General features: G+C 43.5%; 1 long non-coding RNA gene across 1 annotated transcript; it reads right to left on the bottom strand.

The window, feature by feature from the left end:
* Window positions 1-691: 691 nt before the first annotated feature.
* Window positions 692-1,482, bottom strand: LOC116034060. The gene is made up of 3 exons (XR_004100968.2): window positions 1,298-1,482; window positions 1,051-1,181; window positions 692-881 (listed from the first exon to the last, which is right to left on the bottom strand). It is a non-coding gene; the product is annotated as an uncharacterized LOC116034060 (long non-coding RNA).
* Window positions 1,483-20,258: the final 18,776 nt, after the last annotated feature.

Here is a 20,258-nt window from a genome sequence, read left to right as displayed (position 1 = left end):
CTGTGCACCATACGTAGGGCTAGCGTGACGTGTGATGTAACATGAACACAAAGAAAAGTTTAGTTTAACCCCTAGACAAATTCGAGCTGTGACCTCCTGCCCTGTAACACTGCCTTTGGAATTATAAAGCTTTGTTTTCACAAAATCTTTGAATCTTAAAACCTACATCCTGTTCGTCCGTAGTCCTCATGACATTCTGGAAGAGATGCTGCAGAGCTGTCCTGAAGGCTGGGAAAAAGCGAAGAGTAAGGAGGTTTAACCAACATCTGAAAAACCTGCGTCTGCAGATACTCCACAGCAGCCCAAAGGCTTACAGATACTTGCGAAGCATGTTTGCTCTACTCTCCAAAGCCACAATACGCCGATATATTACAGGACGTGTGGGATACTTCTCTGTAAATACCAATTTAATATAGACTGCTTGACATTGCCCAGTTTCACAATTTCAAAATGTACATAAAACTGTTCATTTAACTTGCTTGTTCCAACAGCCAGGCTTCCTGCAAGGAATCATTTCCCAAATGGCCACCATGACCCCTGCGGAAAGAATGTGCACTCTAGTTTTAGATGAGATGGCCATCAAGAGGCAATTTGACTACGACAAGAGAAATGATGCCATTTATGGCGCATCTCCCTCAGGCCATGCTGCAAAACAGGCAATGGTCATCATGGTTAGGTGCATTTTGGGGAAGTGGAAACAGGCAAGCCAACAACAACATTTTTTGTTGTTTTTAAGACCAACATTTATTTATTTTTTGCTGTGTATATTAAAAACATTTACCAAAAACTTTGTCCTTCAACAGGCCATGGGTTATTTCTTCTCCCCCAGTTCCATGCCAGCCGTGGAAATTGCCAGCATCATTAAGGATGCCATTCGGAAGCTAGAACATATAAGGCTGACAGTATGTACTGCACAGACGTTTAAACAGCAACATTAACAATGTACAATTACACTCAAACCATGTATTCACACAATGTATTAACCTATTTGCAAGGTGCAGGCAGCAATATGTGACCAGGCAACGACTAACGTCAAAGCTTTGCACCTACTTGGGGCCACCCTGGATGCTCTGGGTGGCGAGGATTCCCACTGCATTCTGGTGGGGGTTCAGAGGGTTCCTGTGGTGTTCGATGTCCCTCACCTACTGAAGTCTATCAGGAACAACTTCTTTAAGTATGGTCTAACGGTAAGCACAATAAACACAGCAAATACATTTGTAATGATTTGTCTATGAAATGGTTTCATGAAGATGAATGGAATGATTAAGATACAACATTATTACAATGATTCTCATACCAGGTCATATTTATTTACATCCTTAGATCCAAGGCAAAGATGTTCTTTGGCATCATATCTTGATAACTAATAATATCTTCATAACTTTTATGCGCTCGACAAGCTCCACACTGTTCGCATGGCGCCAAAGCTCACTGAGAGGCACATATCTTTGCCTGCATTTTTTAAAATGCGTGTTAGTTTGGCAACACACACTGTAAAAAGGAAAACATTGCTATTGTTCATTTGATTTGTATTTTCTCATTACAGTAGCCTAAAAATATTAGATTGTTTACTTGAATTAAACTTTCTAATTTATGTGTATAATGAACCTATTTTTTTAGTTGGATACAATGTAAAATGTCAACTTGGCAGTTGACCTGAAATTATACATTGATCAAAGGACTTTTATTAGATTAAGCATGATTCGCGCATGCGCATTTAGAGACCGAACGGTTAGAGCTAGGGAGCATTTTACATATACGTAGGTTAGCTAATGGCAGTGACCACTAACCTAAGCGTTTGCAGGCTAGCGCGACCTAGCTAGCATAATGTAATGGGGAGACTCGTTCAGCATTTGAATAGCATTAATGAGCTAATGGCAGTGACCGCTAACGTAAGCGTTTGCAGACTAGCGCGACCTAGCTAGCATAATGTAATGGGGAGACTCGTTCAGCATTTGAATAGCATTAACGAGCTAATGGCAGTGACCACTAACGTAAGTGTTTGCAGGCTAGCGCGACCTAGCTAGCATAATGTAATGGGGAGACTCATTCAGCATTTAAATACTTGAATAGCATTAACGTCATATTATTTTAATGAACAGACACGCAGATTAGAAATTATAACGTTAATTTTGACATTAGCGGTATAGCGTTAACATGGCGCCATTTTACAGCTAACGTTAAACAATAGCAAGGAACATGCTAACGTTAACTTAACGTAATGCTACTTCTGTGATGAAAAGATACCAGTCAGTAAGCCCGCAGGGGCATTATTTCAGGTAATTGAAAGTGAGCCGTCATGCAAAAATTTGCTGCATGTAAATCCAGGCTAAACAGCACCATATGTACACACTCAAGGTGTTTTATTGCCCTTTCCACTTGTATAATAAAATCACATTTGCAGCATTTAGAGGCATGACCAATGCAGTGATTTTTTTGGGTCGGACCTAATTTGACTGAGTCGGCCGGGTTATGTTCACGGCAAACAAAAATAATGCTAAGGATGGCCTAATGTTTAAATTTGTGAATGAGGAAATTGGTTTGTGTTAGTTTCTGATGACAATTTCATATTGGACTGGGAAAAACTAGGCCTAATTGATTATGTGCTGGTGAATTGGGCCATTTACTACCACATCCTAACAGATTTGAAATTTGAGTTGAGTTGTGCTCTAATCCGCAAACTAAAGATACCTCTTGCATTTCTGTATCATGTTTCCTCAGTAATCAATTTATGTGGAAATGTAAAGACTGTGGGGACTGTTTTTTAAGAAGAAATTAAGTACTGAAGCACATCAGACTTCGCCATCGTTATGGTCGGGGGCATGCCTACCCCTGTATTTTCTAGCATTGCCCGTGCAAATGCAAGACATGGAGGGCTCTTATTGCCCATCTGAACAAGTTATATCCAGCTGAACAGTCCCAAAGAAGTTGTTTTTCAACCTTTAAATGTCATATCTGCAACAACCGTCAACTTGCATCTGAAACTGAGTATTTTCAACACATTGGGAAACATTTGAGAAACCATGAACTGGTCAGTTGTATGTTTAATGGTTGCTCTTACCAAACAAATTTATATGGAGCTTTCTACACACATAGATGGAGAAAACACACCCCCTACACAATTAGAGATTTCAAACCTGAAGCTATTCATGGATCTGGTGAGAGCCCTCTTTTGGAGTCTTTGGAAAAAGGTGATGCTGAGCTGATAGATGATGTACCATATGAAGATTTAACATTTGAAGAGCATACTGTTGTACCAGAAGATTCCCCAAAAGATATTGAACTGAAATTGGTCTCAGTATTGCTTAAATTAGAACATTCTTATATTGTGCCAAGTGCACCTGTGAATGAACTTCTGGAGGAGCTGCAGTATATAATCGGTATGGACTCTGTCTTTCACTCAAAAGACTATTTGTGACTTTGTGCAAAAACAAAATTGGGAAGTTCAGGGAGTTCTGTTGTAAAGGAGTTGGCTACTGTTCTTTGCACTGAGAATCCCATTCAGGCTGCAATAGGAAACCATGGTCCACTGTCAAGCGCTTGGAAACGCAAGGCATACTACAGGAAAAACTTCAATGTTGTGGAACCAGTAGAATATATATTAGATCATCAGAACAGAAAGTCTTTTCAGTATGTCCCTTTACTAAAATCCCAGAGCAACTGCTAAATTGTGAAATTACACTCAGTAAGGCTGTAAATTTGAAAGAGAAATTTCAAACAGAAGAGGGTGGGAAACTCGTGTACAGATCATTTTGGGAATCAAATAACTGTAAAATAAATGGTATTCTCTCCCAAGAATGTGCAATTTCGCTGATCTTGTATATTGATGATTTTGAAATGTGTTACCCCCTTGGGACTTCACGAAAAAAACACAAAGTCTGTGCATTGTATTGGACTCTGGGCAATCTACCCCATGGCTACCACTCCTCTTTATTCAGCATTTAATCTAGCTGCTCTGATCAACAGTAATGACGTCAAAGCTTATGGTTATGATAAAGTCAGAAAGTTGGATCTGTTAGTTTCCCTCTGAGAACTGAAGACACTCACACAGATCATCTTAAGACCATTGAAGACAATAAATCATTGTGAACAGCTATTTTGGTGTCAAAGCTAAATGTGTTCTGTCAGAAAAACTTTACTTTGATGTAACTACTGGTTCCCCGACATCCCTCATGTTATTTGAGGAAATAGTTCCTTTTGAAATTTCCCTATGTTTAACTGTTTTAATTTCAAAAAAATATTTTACTTTGTCAATAAGGCAATAGGAGATTTTCCTTACCAACAACAAATTGCCCCCATGCTGTTCCATTGACGTTTGCTTCCAGGAAAACAGTTAGGGGTAACTGCCATGAAAATTGGAGTTTAATCAGATTTTTTCCTCTATTAATCGGACAGACTGTGCCTGCAGGAGAACCAGCCTGGCAACTACTCTAGGAATCCATTGCATACTTGAGCTTTAAGATCACTGAACACCGAGTCAGATTTAAGCAGGTTTTCCCTGACTCAAACTTCTTGCCGAAACATCATTTTTTTGCAGCACTACCCTCAGTTAATTTGTGAGTTTGGACCTTTAGTTGAACTATGAACCATATGCTTCGAAGCAAAGCACAGTTTCTTCAAAAGAGTAGTGCGACACACCAGCTGTTTCAAAAATGTGCTGCTTTCTTTAGCAGAAAGGCATCAATTTGCCATGGCGCATCAGCTTTACATCTGCAGCATACCTTAATCTCCTTTACAAGTAGCACAGGGTTCATCAGTTCCCCTTGATGTTTTGAAAGAGGACATTGCATTTGCCATCAGGCAGAGATACACAGACTTGGATGCAGTGTTCTTGACTCAAAATGCATCTTACAACGGCCTCAACTACAGGAACGGGATGATTGTTCCTCATGGCTCATTGGCAGGGATGCAAATGAATCCAAATGCATAGGGTAATTCAAGACTTAAGTTTCATGCACCCATTTTTCATGTGTAACATTTTATATTAGTCCAGTGCTGACAACATTGATTTCCCAATTAGGCAGCTAGCCACATGCATCTCAATGTCCTTGCATGTGTTCCAGTATTTCACCATTCAAGTGTAGCCTGTTGTCGCATTTTGTTATTTGAATAGGCCTATAAGTTTAGGTTTTACTTTGTGCTGATTGTCTAAATGTCTAAAGATGTTATGGTCTTTCTCTCCCTATTTCCCACTCTCTCTCATTCTGTTTTTCTGTCTCTACTCTGTCCATCTACTGTCTTTACTTTTCTAATTTCTCTCAGAACACCATGGCGGAAATAGCGCCTGTGCGCTTGCTAGTCATCCTCCATGATTGTATGAGAATGGAGCTGCACATTCCCGATACTATGGAAGACCTCATTGAGGATGTGAAGAATGCATGTGGACTAGGAGGCCATATACGGCTACAGTATAAAGACACTGACTTTGAAGACATGTTTATTAATGTGACCTCAACATCTGTAATTAAGGACCTCACCGTTCTTAAAGTGATCCAGCTAGACCCTGACGTCACAATTGTTTTTCTGTACCCAGTTAATACCCCAATGAGTAGCACCCTTTCTCTTGACATAGATAGTGAAGACTGCCCCAGCTTGTTGTCTGCATTGCCTAGTGACACTGAACTACCTACACAGCAAAATCACCAGTGTTAAATCAACTCTGAGTGTTAAATTTAACACTAGGAAAGTGTCTCTATGCGTCCACTCTATTACTCTACACTAGTGTCAGTGTTACAAATTCTAAACTACCAGACTACACTGGACTCCAATGTATAACACTCATAGGTGTAACAAAATTTACACTGAGGGTGTAAAATGTTGTGGACACCGGGAACTTTGTAACTGTTTCCAAAAAGCTAAACCACACCAGGAAGGTTTTTACAGAGATGTAAATGATGGCTCCTTCTTTAGGAACCACAGTTTATTCTCACAACAAGAAAATGCTCTACTACAATGATTTTGAGACTGCTAATCCATTAGGCTCAAAAAAAGGAGTGCACAAACTTGGCTGTATTTATTTTGAGAAATTTTCCCCCTGAAGTTTAATTCTGTGTTAATTAGCATACATCTTGTAGCACTCTTTCACTCAGAGGACTTAAAGAAATATGGGTTTGATCTAATTCTAAAACCACATATCAATGATTTAAAGATTTTAGAGCCTGAAGGAATGCAGGTGCCCTTTTCAACCAACCACACCAGGTTCCGTTTTTTAAGGTTACAGGTGACAACTTGGCTATACATGGCCTTTTTGGATTTGTCGAATCATTCAGTGCAAAGTATGCTGTCGATTTTGTTTAACTGAAAAGGGAGAGATGCAGTCAGTTTTCAGTGAAGATCATCCAGGTTTAACTCTGCGTTCTAAAGCCCTTCATTCAGAACACTGTGCTGTCATTCAACAAAATTCTGCTGTGTCCTCAACATTTGGTGTGAAACAAACTTGTCCACTCAACTCCCTCCAGCTGTTCCATACTGTAGACAACTACGTAGTAGATATGATGCACGATCTACTGGAAGGAGTAGTGCAGTATGAGTTAAAGCTTGTGTTTCAGTACTTGATAAAGAACTCGATATCCGTAGGTTCATTGTCAGAGAGAATTATGAGCTTTAATTATGGATTTACACAGAGAAAAAACAGGCCAAGTGGGCTAAAACTGGATCATACTAGCAACAATCTTGGCCTTAATGCTGTTAGTCATGGTGCCTTTTGCGCAACACACCGTTGATGTTTGGAGATTTAGTAAGCAGGAATGACAGCTGTTGGAACTTGCTGCTCCTCTTAATACAAATTGTGAACATTGTGTTTTCACCTATCGTAACCCATGGTATGACTTTCTATTTGAAACATCTGATTTTTGATTATCACAAGCTTTTTAAATTTCTCTTTCCAGACCAAAATTTAATTCCAAAGCACCATCTAATGATACATTACCCAGGGTGTATTAGGAAGATTGGGCCACTAAGGCTACGTTCACACCGCAAGTCTTAATGCTTAATTCGGATTTTTTGCTCAGATCCGATTTTTTGTTGGGCTGTTCACATTACCTTTTAAAATGTGGCCTATATCAGATTCCAGTGTGAACTGTTTGCGGTTTTGAAATGACCCGCATGCGCAAAAGAACAATAACAATGACATCAGACACAGCACGCTGTTGCACTAAAGTTAGGGAGGTTATGGGGGGAGTCAGCATTTTCGCTTTTATTTCAAAATGTTTGTGTAATGGCAGCCATAACATTAATGAGCAGGTGCTGAGAAGGAGAAGAATGAAGAGAAAGAGAGCCAAATTGGCTATTTTGGCCTTTCCTCTGGCTTTGCCAGGGTGCACCCGAACCCCAGGGACCGGGATCCCACCTCAGCTGGCGCACGCCGGCCCTCACTTTCATTGCGCCACGGGGCGACCCGCTGACTCGCGCGCACGTTAAACTCCTTGGTCTGTGTTTCAAGACGGCTCGGGTGGGTTGCCGACTTTGCCTTTTTTACGTGAGCCGATCCCCGCCCTGGCAACGCAACGCGGTTGGGGCACACTGAGAACAGTCCGCCCAGGTTTATAGCTGCACTGGGAGCAAGGGGCCCCGCCCCTCCCTGCGGGGAGAGAGGGCACAGCGAGGGTTATTGAGGTAAAAGTTGCATCAAATCCGCCTTGGTTGTTCACACTGCAGCCGCATTGAAAAAAATCTGATCTGGGTCTGATTCAGGACCACATATGGAAGTGGCCTGAATCTGATTTGAAAAAAAAATCAATTTGGGCCACTTTTGCCTGCAGTCTGAACGTAGCCTAATACACATGTGGTGCATGAGGTTTGAAGGCAAGTACAACTTTTTCAAAAAGTCTGTAAAAAAATTTAAAAACATCACAAAATCACTAGCAAAGAGACAGCAAGTCAGTCTGGGTCTTACATGGAATGGCCTTTTGGTCCGGGATGATGTAAAAGTTCTGGATGCTGTTTTTTCTTTCTCCAACACACAGGAGAAAGGACTGAGCAGGGCCAGTTTCCTTGAGGAAGGTGTCCATGCTTCTCCCCACCTAAAAGAGTGAGAGAGAGAATAAATGACATGGAATAAAATTTGGTGTTGAGTGCCAGCACCGTTTCCTAGAATTAGGATAAAACTTGTCTGGAGGAGCACAATAATGTGCAATGTGCAGTTCATTTTAAAGTAGACAAAGCTGCTCCTGTGTTGTAACACCAACCCTGTAAGAAAAAGTAACAAATATCTGCAACTTGTAGGGCCCCTATGCCACTTCAGAATTACTATCAGTGAAATATGCTTAATATACAATTCTAAGAACATACCTTGAGGAACTTCATCAGGCGGTCAGCAGCATCCTTTGCGCTAATCTTTGCAGACTTCTTGCCTTTGGATGTTGGAGGCAACAGGTAAAGCAGCAAAAAAGATGGCGGTCACCTCACAATCCCATACTACAGAAAAATTAACATAATTGCAATTACTTCAATAACCTTACCAATGTTCGCTCAATGTTCACTGCCAGAGACTCTGAATTAGCTTGAGATAGTCTTATATATATTTTTATTTATGCAAGTTTCAAGTCTCTTGAAGTTGATTTCCATACCATATTAAAATGAATAGAAAGCAAAGGCTGCCTAAAAATTGCCGATACATTTTAAATCAGCAATCTTAAAGAACCACAGCTTAAATTTGAAAATTACCAGCAGTAATGTGTGGTGGAAGTTTTCTTTGCAGCAGGTGTAGAGGTTTTGGAAAGAAAATAGAATTGTGAAACAAAAATAAAGAAACAGTCGAAGACTAAACCAAGTTAGGTTTTTGTATTTTATTAAGTATATTTGCAAATATAGGAGGAACACATTTCACAGAAGGCACAGGTGTGGAAAGGCTCTTCAAATGAGTGAACAGAAACACTGAGCTTAAATACATCTTCAGAGTGACAGCACACATGCACTTGGCTTATTATGACTCTACATTTCTCACAGGCAATCTGATACACATAAAGACAATCAAAAAACACAAGAGACATCTTGGAGCCATTTTGCTTCCTTCCCCCTGTACGACTTTCACCCCCCCCCCCCCCCCCTCCCCCCCAGTTGCAGCTCAACTGGCATGGGAGAACTAAATGTATCAGGAGAGAGTTTTAGGGTGACCTTGTAGCCCCTATCTGTTCAGACAAACAGTGCTCACATTATCTTCCAGACTTTGTGATTCTCACTTAGTTAGAATCAGATTCTACATGTGGAAATGAGATAAACTCCCTTTCAGCATTGTGAGAGAAAGCTAATAGAGAAGAAAAATATATAGAAAATCATGCTTACAAGAAATTTCGCCATTACATTCCACTCTTTTTGATTACAACCTAATCATAATAATCAAATTACATGCATTCAGAGGATATATTTTTCACACAATTATGTGAAACAAAGCAAACAAAAAGGTAACTTAATCAAGAAGTAACAAAAATCACATTGTGTCTTGTCATGCCGCTTGAAAACGTGTTCTACTTTGTTTCAGCAGTTCAGTGTGGTTTGTTTATCTTTGTAACCATAGTAACGTAGTACCAGTGCATGTTGGGAAACAGGAAGTAAAATTGCCATGCGGTAATCAGCTACAGGAATGCGTGAGCTCTACCAGTCGTCAGTTTCTGAGTCGATCGCTTTTCTTTCTCCCTTTTTGCTAAGGCAACGTCTGTAAGTATTTCTCATCATGTAACATTAGGTTACTGCTTATTCTAATTTTGTAAGATTATTGAGACGGCCAAGAAGCTAATTAGTTCGTGCTAGGCTAAGTTAGCTTTATGTTTATTACTGCTGGTTGTTTTTACTAGCTTGACTGTGTTTATCATATAGGCTACACTGCTATGTTAGCTAAGCGGTGCTATTTACACTGTTGCTGTGTATTTGGGTTTGATTAATAATATAGACATCTCATTGTACTGTATTGCAGTTTCACAAAATTCCCAGTAAACTTCATGGAAATGAATCAGCTGTGTCCTGGAGTTTCTTGGGAGTGTTTAAGCTGAATGGAACATAGCCCATGACAGTGAAAAGACGGCAACACAGCTAACGAGGGACACAAGGATTGCCATCCTACGGAGCAACTCAATACCAAGAGATAAGTGGCTAACGCTACAGCTTCCTGTCAGCTACGCACTAGCTTCCTTCTCCTGATGTTGAAAACGCGGTAGGTCACAATGTCACAACGTAGCAACAGTAAAAAAGGAAATGGAGATAACCAGTCTGAGACTGTGCGCTCAAGAAGCAGTCGCTCATCTGGTACATCGTCCAGCTCAAAGATTAGCATGGCTGTCGCCATGGCAAAGGCAAAAGCTGAAGCAGCGCAAGCTAGAGCAGCACATGCGCAAAAGGAAATTGAACTTAAAGTGGAGCAGGCACGAGTTCAAGCTAATCTTGATGCATTAAACGATGAAAAAGAAAAGGATGCTGCCATAGCAGAGGCAAATGCTCTTGTGGCTGGTTTGCAAGATATGGGCTTTGAAGTATGCAGTGAGGTTAACAGCCCGGTTCCCCAATCGGTCAAAGACCAGCGCGTCGCCGCCTATGTGTCGGCACAAGCCAGCCTATGCAGCAAGGGTCTACCTGTCAGAAGAGGGAGTGACTATGCTTCACCAACGCTTCATCCTCCACACCCTCAACCAATCAATGTTATCCCTTCAACACAACACCCACTCAATGCAAGTCAAACCCAAGCTGCTGCTTCTGCTGACATTATGCCACACCAAGTTCCTCAGGCCCCTCAGACCAGTGGGGCACCGCCACAACAAAGCTTCAATCAGCCTCTCAACTCCTCTCCAGCTCCTCAGCTTGGTGGGAATCGTCTGCAACAGAACTTCAAACAGGATTCTTCATCTCCTGCGCACCCGCCTGCTCAAAGGACGCCTTATGGAGCTAGCTATGACCATTCTACGTCCACTGGAGACCTCATCAAATACCTTGCTCGCAGCCGCCTGGTCACTTCAGGCCTCACCACATATGATGACCAGCCAATGAACTATTGGGCCTGGAAAACATCGTTCCTGAACGCTATCGCCAATCTAGACTTGTCCGCTGCAGGAGAACTCGACCTCCTCACCAAGTATCTGGGAAAAGAGTCAGCAGAACAAGTAAGAAGAATAAAAACAGTCAACATTAAGGATCCAGCAACTGGACTGCACATGGCATGGGGGCGCCTTGACGAAATATATGGCTCGCCAGAAGCCGTTGAACAGACTCTGTTCAACAAACTAGAAAACTTTCCAAAGGTCACAACAAAGGATCCACAGAGATTCAGGGATCTAGCCGACCTGTCAGAGCTACAAGCTGCCAAGGAAGACGGCTACCTTGCAGGCTTGTCGTACTTGGATACCTCCAGAGGAATTAAGCCTATCATTGAGAAACTCCCATACAACATACAAGAAAAGTGGCTTTACTTTGGTACAAGATACAAACAGGAACATTTTGTTAGCTTCCCACCTTTCTCCATGTTGGTAAACTTCATCGCCACAGAGGCAAGGGCTCGCACTGACCCAAGCTTTAACCTCTTCATGCAAGCGCCAGCAGAGAGAAAGAGTAAGTGGGAGAGGCCTACAAAGACATCCATATATGTTCACAAGACGCAGGTCTCAGGAACTGCTAAGGCCGAGTGTAGAGAAAGTATGGAACGGATTGATCCAAATAAACATTGTCCTCTGCATAAAAGCCCCACCCTCTGAGGAAATGCAGAGGCTTCCGTGAGAAGAGCATAAATTATCGCAAACAGCTTTTGAAAGAGCATTACATCTGCTTTCGCTGTTGCTCCTCCACAGAGCATCTTGCAAAGAACTGCACCGCTGAGATAAATGTACAGAGTGTGAGAGCACTGCTCATGTGACAGCGCTTCACCCCTGCCCACCTACCTGGAAATCTAAGTCGTCCCCTTCCACTTCAGAGGACGGCGGGGAGGAGGACAGAGCAGACATCCAGGAGGTCAAGTCAACGTGCACACAAGTATGTGGTGAAGGACTGCCTCGTCAGCGTGTTCCCAAACGGATACAGGGAGGAGTCCAAGAGAATGTACGCCATACTGGATGAGCAGAGCAATCGCTCCCTGGCGCGGTTGGAGTTCTTTGAGGTTTTTAAGATCTCTGGAAGTTCCTACTCATATACTCTCAAGACCTGTGCGGGGCGTACAGAGACAGCGGGGAGGAGAGCCAGTGGTTACACTGTGGAGCCGGTGGACAAGAAAGTAAGCATTCCTCTGCCTACACTCCTCGAGTGCAACCAAATCCCTAACGTTAGCGCCGAGATTCCTACACCGGAAGCAGCCTACCATCATGCCCACCTGAAGCACATAGCCAACAAGATTCCGCCTCTAGATCCGGATGCCAAAATACATCTTACGGGCGCACAAGGTCCGAGAGCAGATAAGTGGCCCAGGAGATGCACCGTTTGCTCAAAGGCTTGACCTAGGATGGGTCGTCATCGGTGATGTGTGCCTTGGAGGTGCTCACAGACCACCTGAGGTGAGGAGTTACAAAACAGCCATCTTAGAGAATGGTCGTACGAGTCATCTTCAGTCATGCAACAACCAAATCAGAGTGAAAGAGGTATTTGGTCGAGTGCCTAAACATCAGCATCATCTAGCACCAACCTCCACCCGCAGCTCAATGATGCTCAGTGGAGACCGCTTGGGGCAGACTGTCTTTGCTTGTACTCCCGAAGACCACAGACTTGCTCCATCCATGGAGGATCTAGAGTTTCTGAAGATAATGGAAGCTGAGTGCTACCAGGACAGCTCCAAAAGTTGGGTTGCACCTTTACCCTTTCAGTCGCCGAGACAGCGGCTGCCTAACAACAGGAAACAGGCTTTCGACCGTCTTGTCTCACTCCGGCGCTCATTGGAAAAACGACCACAGATGAAAGCTGATTTCCTAGAGTTTATGGAGAAGATGCTCAAGAAGGCACACGCAGAAGTTGCCCGGCCAGTGCAGCCTGGACAAGAGTGTTGGTACCTGCCTCTGTTCGGTGTGTATCATCCTAGGAAGCCAGATAAGATCCGTGTGGTCTTCGACAGCAGCGCGTCATGTGAAGGAGTATCGCTCAACGATGTCTTGCTCACTGGCCCTGACCTTAATAATAGCCTGCTAGGTATTCTTATGAGGTTCAGGAAGGAACAGGTGGCAATCACTGCCGACATCGAGCACATGTTCCACTGCTTTGTCGTTAAGGAGGACCACCGTGATTTTCTCCGCTTCCTGTGGTATAGGAACAATGACCCTACCTCCGACATCGTGGACTACAGAATGCGGGTTCACCTTTTTGGGAACAGTCCCTCGCCTGCCGTTGCAGTGTATGGTCTGCGACGGGCAGCTAAGGAAGCAGAAACCGACTATGGCAGTGATGCAAGAAGATTCATCGACCGCGAGTTCTACGTTGACGACGCTTTAAAGTCCTTTGGCACCGAGGAAGAGGCCATCAGCGTCCTCGGGCGAGCACAGAAGATGCTTGCAGCTTCTAACCTCAGGCTGCACAAAATTGCTTCAAATCGACCGGCAGTCATCGAAGCATTTCCATCTGAAGATCGCACCAAGGACGTTAACAGCCTAGATCTCTTTGTTGATGATCTGCCCATCCAACGTAGCCTTGGATTGTTCTGGAACATGCGCACAGACACCTTCATGTTTGAAATCAAAGATGACCAGAAGCCATTCACTCGCAGAGGGGTACTCTCGACCGTGAACAGCCTCTACGATCCTCTAGGGTTCCTTGCCCCCATCACAGTTCATGGAAGACTGATACTCAGGGAACTCACCATGCAAGCAGAGGACTGGGACTCACCTCTTCCCAAAGACATGGAGAGTGAGTGGACTAGATGGAAACAGTCACTCCAAGATTTAGAGGGGCTCCAGATACCACGCCCTTATACGTCCTTCTCCACCGCAGGCACGTTAAGAAGAGAACTCTGTGTCTTTGCAGACGCATCAGTTAAGGCCATAGCAGCTGTAGCCTACATCAAGGTGACAAGCCACCAAGAACAGACTGAGATAGGCTTTGTCTTTGGGAAGGCAAAGTTGGCCCCCCAGCCTGGCTTAACTATCCCGAGACTTGAGCTCTGTGCGGCTGTGCTCGCCGTCGAAATCGCCGAGATGGTAGTCACAGAGATGGACACAACATTCGACAACATCACCTACTACACAGATAGCAAGGTTGTATTGGGGTACATCCAGAACCAGTCAAGGAGATTTTATGTCTACGTACACAACAGGATCCAACGAATCCATCAATCACCTTGTTCCGGCCAGTGGAAGTACGTCCCAACGCACCTCAACCCAGCTGACATTGGGTCAAGAACTGTGACACCAGCCTTGCTTAGCAGCACAATTTGGCTCAAAGGACCAGCCTTTCTCCATGATGCATCTTTGCATTCACCTGAGCTTCAAGAGACTTATAACCTTATCGACCCTGACACTGACTCTGAAGTGCGTCCCCAGGTGGTGACAAGTCTCACATATGTTACCAGAGATGTGGTACACCCACAACGCTTTGAACGTTTCTCCAAGTTCAGCACTCTCCTCACAGCCATAGCACACCTCATCCACGTGGCTCGTTCTTTTGCCCACTCCACCCAGAGTGAATGTCAGGGGTGGCACATCTGTCGCTCTACAGAGGAAGAGTTGCTGAGGGCCAAAGTGTGCATTGTGAGGAGTGTTCAGAATGAGTGCTATACAGAGGAACTTAAGTGTATCAACTCAGGATCCAACATCCCATCTTCCAGCAGCCTGTGGAAATTGCACCCCACCATGGACCAAGATCAACTTCTTAGAGTGGGAGGTCAGATTGGACAGTCAGATCTGAGCACGAACGAGACTCACCCCATCATCATCCCTGGCCGGCATCATCTTGCAACCCTGCTTGTGTCTCACTATCATGAAGCAGTGAAGCACCAAGGAAGACATCTGACTGAAGGTGCCATTCGAGCAGCAGGGTTCTGGCTGGTGGGAGCTAAACGCTGCGTTAGCAGTCTGCTTCACAGATGTATCACTTGTAGAAGGCTGAGGGGAAAGACCGAACATCAGCAGATGGCAGCTCTGCCAGCAGAACGGCTACAAGTAGTACCTCCCTTCACCTACGTAGGTGTCGACGTCTTTGGACCATGGGACATTGTCTCACGTCGCACAAGAGGAGGAGTTTCCAACTCTAAACGATGGGCTGTGATGTTCTCATGCATGTGCTCAAGGGCAGTTCACATCGAGGTAATTGCAGCAATGAGTACCAGCAGCTTTATCAACGCCTTGAGGAGGTTCTTTGCAGTCAGGGGCCCTGCAAAGCAGATCCGCTCTGACTGCGGAACTAACTTCATCGGCGCCTCTCGTGAGCTAGAGATGGACAAGACTAATCCAGGCTTCAACAGTGTGGAAGAGTACCTGGACACACAGAGCTGCACCTGGATATTCAACCCGCCCCACGCGTCTCATATGGGTGGTGCGTGGGAACGAATGATTGGCATTGCCCGCCGTATTTTGGACTGCATGCTGCTTGAGGAGAGGAGGTCTCACCTGACACATGAGGTTTTAACCACACTCATGGCCGAGGTAGCTGCAATCATGAATGCTAGACCGCTCATCCCAGTGTCATCGGATCCAGAATCGCCTCTCATCCTCACCCCAGCAATGCTCCTGACTCTCAAGACAGGCTCTGCACCTCCTCCTCCGTCGGGAAGCTTTGAGGAAGCGCATCTCGTCAGAGAGGAGTGGAAGCGGGTTCAGGGCCTAGCAGACATGTTTTGGAACAGGTGGAAACATGAATACCTCAAAACATTGCAGCTTCGGCACAAGTGGCAAGAAAAAAGGCCGAACCTCTAAGAAGGAGATATAGTTCTCCTGAAAGACAATCAGGCAAAGAGAAATCAATGGCCTAAGGGCATCATCGCAAAAACCTTTCCAGGAGAAGATGGATTGGTTCGGAAGGTTCAGGTGGAAGTCGTCAAGGATGGAATCAGAAAGACTTTTTCTCGGCCCATTACAGAAGTGGTTCTGCTTCTCTCTCCAAAGACTGATTCTGTTAATTAATGTGGGCTCTTTAAAGACCCCAAGCGGGGAGTGTCATGCCGCTTGAAAACGTGTTCTACTTTGTTTCAGCAGTTCAGTGTGGTTTGTTTATCTTTGTAACCATAGTAACGTAGTACCAGTGCATGTTGGGAAACAGGAAGTAAAATTGCCATGCGGTAATCAGCTACAGGAATGCGTGAGCTCTACCAGTCGTCAGTTTCTGAGTCGATCGCTTTTCTTTCTCCCTTTTTGCTAAGGCAACGTCTGTAAGTATTTCTCATCATGTAACATTAGGTTACTGCTTATTCTAATTTTGTAAGATTATTGAGACGGCCAAGAAGCTAATTAGTTCGTGCTAGGCTAAATTAACTTTAAGTTTATTACTGCTGGTTGTTTTTACTAGCTTGACTGTGTTTATCATATAGGCTACACTGCTATGTTAGCTAAGCGGTGCTATTTACACTGTTGCTGTGTATTTGGGTTTGATTAATAATAGAGACATCTCATTGTACTGTATTGCAGTTTCACAAAATTCCCAGTAAACTTCATGGAAATGAATCAGCTGTGTCCTGGAGTTTCTTGGGAGTGTTTAAGCTGAATGGAACATAGCCCATGACATGTCTGATGCATTGTCTAACTCATCGTCAAAGCCATAACTGCGGAGGTCAAAACCGTTAAACCCTTTAGACTCAGTGTGTTGTTGCTGTAAGGCCTGATATTGAACCATGTGTAACAAGAACAATGAGGAGAACAACTTTCCTTCCCACCCTCCTAGGATGAGGGCCCAGTGTCCTTTTCCTCTGCAGTTGAAACAAGTGTTTTTATCCACTTCTGGAGTGTTGCCACGGCTTCGTACTTTTTCTCTTCCCCTGCCCCTCACCTGACTTCTGGGATGTGCTATGCCTCTGCCAGCCGTTGCTGACATGGTTTTCAGCAGTTTCAGCTGGGCTTCAGCATTTTGTCTTTGTCTTTGTCTTTCAGCTTTTTCAGCTGTCCGCTCATTGTGAAACCTAATGAGAAGCTCAGTGAGGTGTGCGTCAGAGTCTTTGCGTGGAGGCAGGTGACTAGTTGTAGTTCTAACACTAGTCTCTGTACAGGGTCTGTATTCAATCCCCGCAGCTCCTCTTTCAAGTTCTTGTTGTGGAGGGGCTGAGGCAGAGAATTGCCCAGCATTCCTGCTGTCTTCCTTCTCTCTCATGCACTTGGTCTGCATCTGAGAGGACACCATTGGTTCTTCTTTCCTCTCTCTCTGCGGCGGGTGGAATGGTTCACGGTGGAAGGCTTTCGAGTAGGAAATCCACGACACTAAGACTTGGATACAGAAGACAACGTGCATTAGTAACAGCATTCTTTTGTATGTTATCAGTGTCATGAATGTTCAACAGAGTTAACTCTTGCTGCATCTGTTTTCTCTCCCTAGTGTTTGCTTCCTTCATCCATTTTTTAAGGCATTTTTTGTTTTAATTGTTGATTTTCCCATTAGTTTCTTTTCTTCCTCTTCTAAATCCTGTTTTAACACCTTCAGTTTTTCCGTACTAAGACTGCCGTTTTCAGGAAAACCAAACCGTTTTGACCAATATGGTAAACATTCAACACATTTCAATCCATATCTCCTAACCATCTCCTCCACCACAGGCCCTTTCGGAAATGGTGACGTCTGGTTGGAGCCCATTCTTTCAGAATGAGGGAAGTTAACTTCTTAACCTTCGAACAACCGTCGTTGCAAGGCAGCCTCATCTGTCTCGGAAAAAAGCCACACAAATCCGTTAACAGTTCACTTACTGCTAATAGGGGTTTACCTCTGAGAAACCCACACTAAAATCCGGGATAGTTTACCTACTGTCAGCGTGTGTAGATTTAACTAAAAATCTACCGTCACGCCTGGTTGAGGAGACTTTTTCCAGAGATATAGTTGAATGTGCCGAATGTTATTTACCCAAAACCCTTAAACACAAAGAACCCAACAAGGCTATTAGTCTTTTTTTTTTCAAACGACTGTGTTTTGTTTCATCCAAGTTCACAGGTCAATTGGAATTCTTTTTCAAATTAATTCATTTAAATCTTTATTTTACCCTGCTGCTTGAAATGGCTTCTGTCTTTTAGATCAGTATGGATTCGGTGGAGCCCTCCGTGGTACTGATCCCCTCTCTCTGAATGCTTTTTAGGCGAGGTATGAGGCGGCCTTGATGCCGGATAGCAAGTCCTCAGTTTTATCACGGAGAGTCTCCCCCAGAATTCCAAGACTGGATCCCTGCCAGAGACAACTCCAGAATTGTGGTGGAAGTTTTCTTTGCAGCAGGTGTAGAGGTTTTGGAAAGAAAATAGAATTGTGAAACAAAAATAAAGAAACAGTCAAAGACTAAACCAAGTTAGGTTTTTGTATTTTATTAAGTATATTTGCAAATATAGGAGGAACACATTTCACAGAAGGCACGCAGCATTGAGGGCCATATTGTGTGCGAAGGGATCCAGTCCACCTTCGTGACAGGGCTAGCGTCTTTTTTTTCATGTTTTTACATCTTTAACCTACAGTACCAAGAGGAGGCAGCCTGCACACTTGAATTCATCCAGAGGTAAGATTTTGTCTGTTAACACCTGCATTTGTTCTGGCCTAGCTGTTGCTCAAGCATGGTTTCAACAGGTCTGGTGATGGGATTTAGCAATTAACTTTGCTTTAGAAAGTTTTAGTGCAACTTACAATATTCATAGACACATAGGATAGTGCATGTTGAGGATAGTTCATGTACATTTGTTGTCTTTGTTGTGCTGTTAGTGCTGTGTGAATTACTAGATTTCCAACCAGTGTATAATTTTTCAGACGCTTTGTGGGTATAAACCCAGAAAAAGGGATTTTTGAACATGTTGGGTCAGCCAAAATGACGGGACACACCAAACAGACTCGAGTCACCGACCTCGCCAGACGGTCCGACGGCCGATAATCGGGATGGTGTGTCTCCTCTATTAGGGACACCTACATGTCGAGTCAGTCGGTCCAGTGAGTCCACACAAAGCAAACTAGTCCCTTCCATATACAGTATAACCAAACACGGACGTAGCTGGATCCCTTCTCACCTCGACCACAAATGGCCTCCAGGCCCATTTGGGTCCGTGTACTTGGTGGCCAACGGATTTTCGTTTTGAAAGGAAAAAAACAAAAACGAAAAACGGCCAGTTTCCCAATTACCATTAGTAAATAGGAAAACAAAAAACGGAAAACAACCCATTATTCGTTTTTTGTTTTGATATTAAAAAACGGAAAACGAAAAACAATCTCGTTATCCGATTGTCTTTGATGTATTTGTAGATGGAACTCGGAAATTAAAATACGTGTGTATAAGTCGTATTCCTTAATTTTGCATTGGTATTTTTTTCGTGACCCGGAAGTTACTCCCGCCACGCCAAGACCCGCCCTTCAATAGCATTTATTGGCCAGTACTGCCTGTAAGATCCGTTCTGTGGATGCGCATAATTACGTAGTAGAAAACTAACAATGTCCCTGTGCGATTTGTAACTGTCGGTACACGATCCGTTCTGCCTGCACGATAGACTGTATATAAGTAACATGTGTCAACACTTTATGACCAAACATTACAACTTTTTTATTAAATCTTTTTTTATTAAATCTTTATTATACAATAGTCATAGCTACAAACATTCGAAACTTGTCACTGATCCAAAACCGTGTAGCGACATCGTTGTTGTGTTGTTTACGTTAATGTTTTTACCTAATACTTCGTTTTGACTAATAACCATAGACTGTCTATTATTAATGCGATGAAGTGTAAAGGTACATAAGTGTCCTTTTGAAGATGGGATGACAGCTCTCCCAGCCACCACTGCTGTATACCACTATAGTAGCTACATGCTAACGGCAGTAAACACTATAGTAACTACATGCTAACGGTCATCTTAGCTGGCAATGTTGTTAAATTCTCCCCAATTCCGGGTCACATTCCTGCTGAAACATGTCCAATTGTGTAGTGTTTGGTCTGCGATTTTTGACGTTAGAAAGTGCTGCTTCGTTCCACTACAATCTAACGTTAGCATACTCATAGCTAACTATTGTAGCTGCATGCTAACGCGACATAGCGGAGCATATAAAGCTAGCTATGTACGTATATAGCAGGACTTTGTACCGTAAAAAATCACCAATAAAGGCTTCTAAACCAAATACTAAACAAATACAAATACAGTAAAGTGACCGGAATTAGGGGTGAAATGTCCAGCATTGAGCTACATAATAGTTTGCTAGGAGTATGCTGGTCTCTC

The sequence above is a fragment of the Sander lucioperca genome, chromosome 20 (genome assembly GCF_008315115.2).
Source record: "Sander lucioperca isolate FBNREF2018 chromosome 20, SLUC_FBN_1.2, whole genome shotgun sequence".
In the NCBI taxonomy this organism is placed as follows: domain Eukaryota; kingdom Metazoa; phylum Chordata; class Actinopteri; order Perciformes; family Percidae; genus Sander; species Sander lucioperca.
This window is presented reverse-complemented; position numbering and strand designations above follow the sequence as displayed.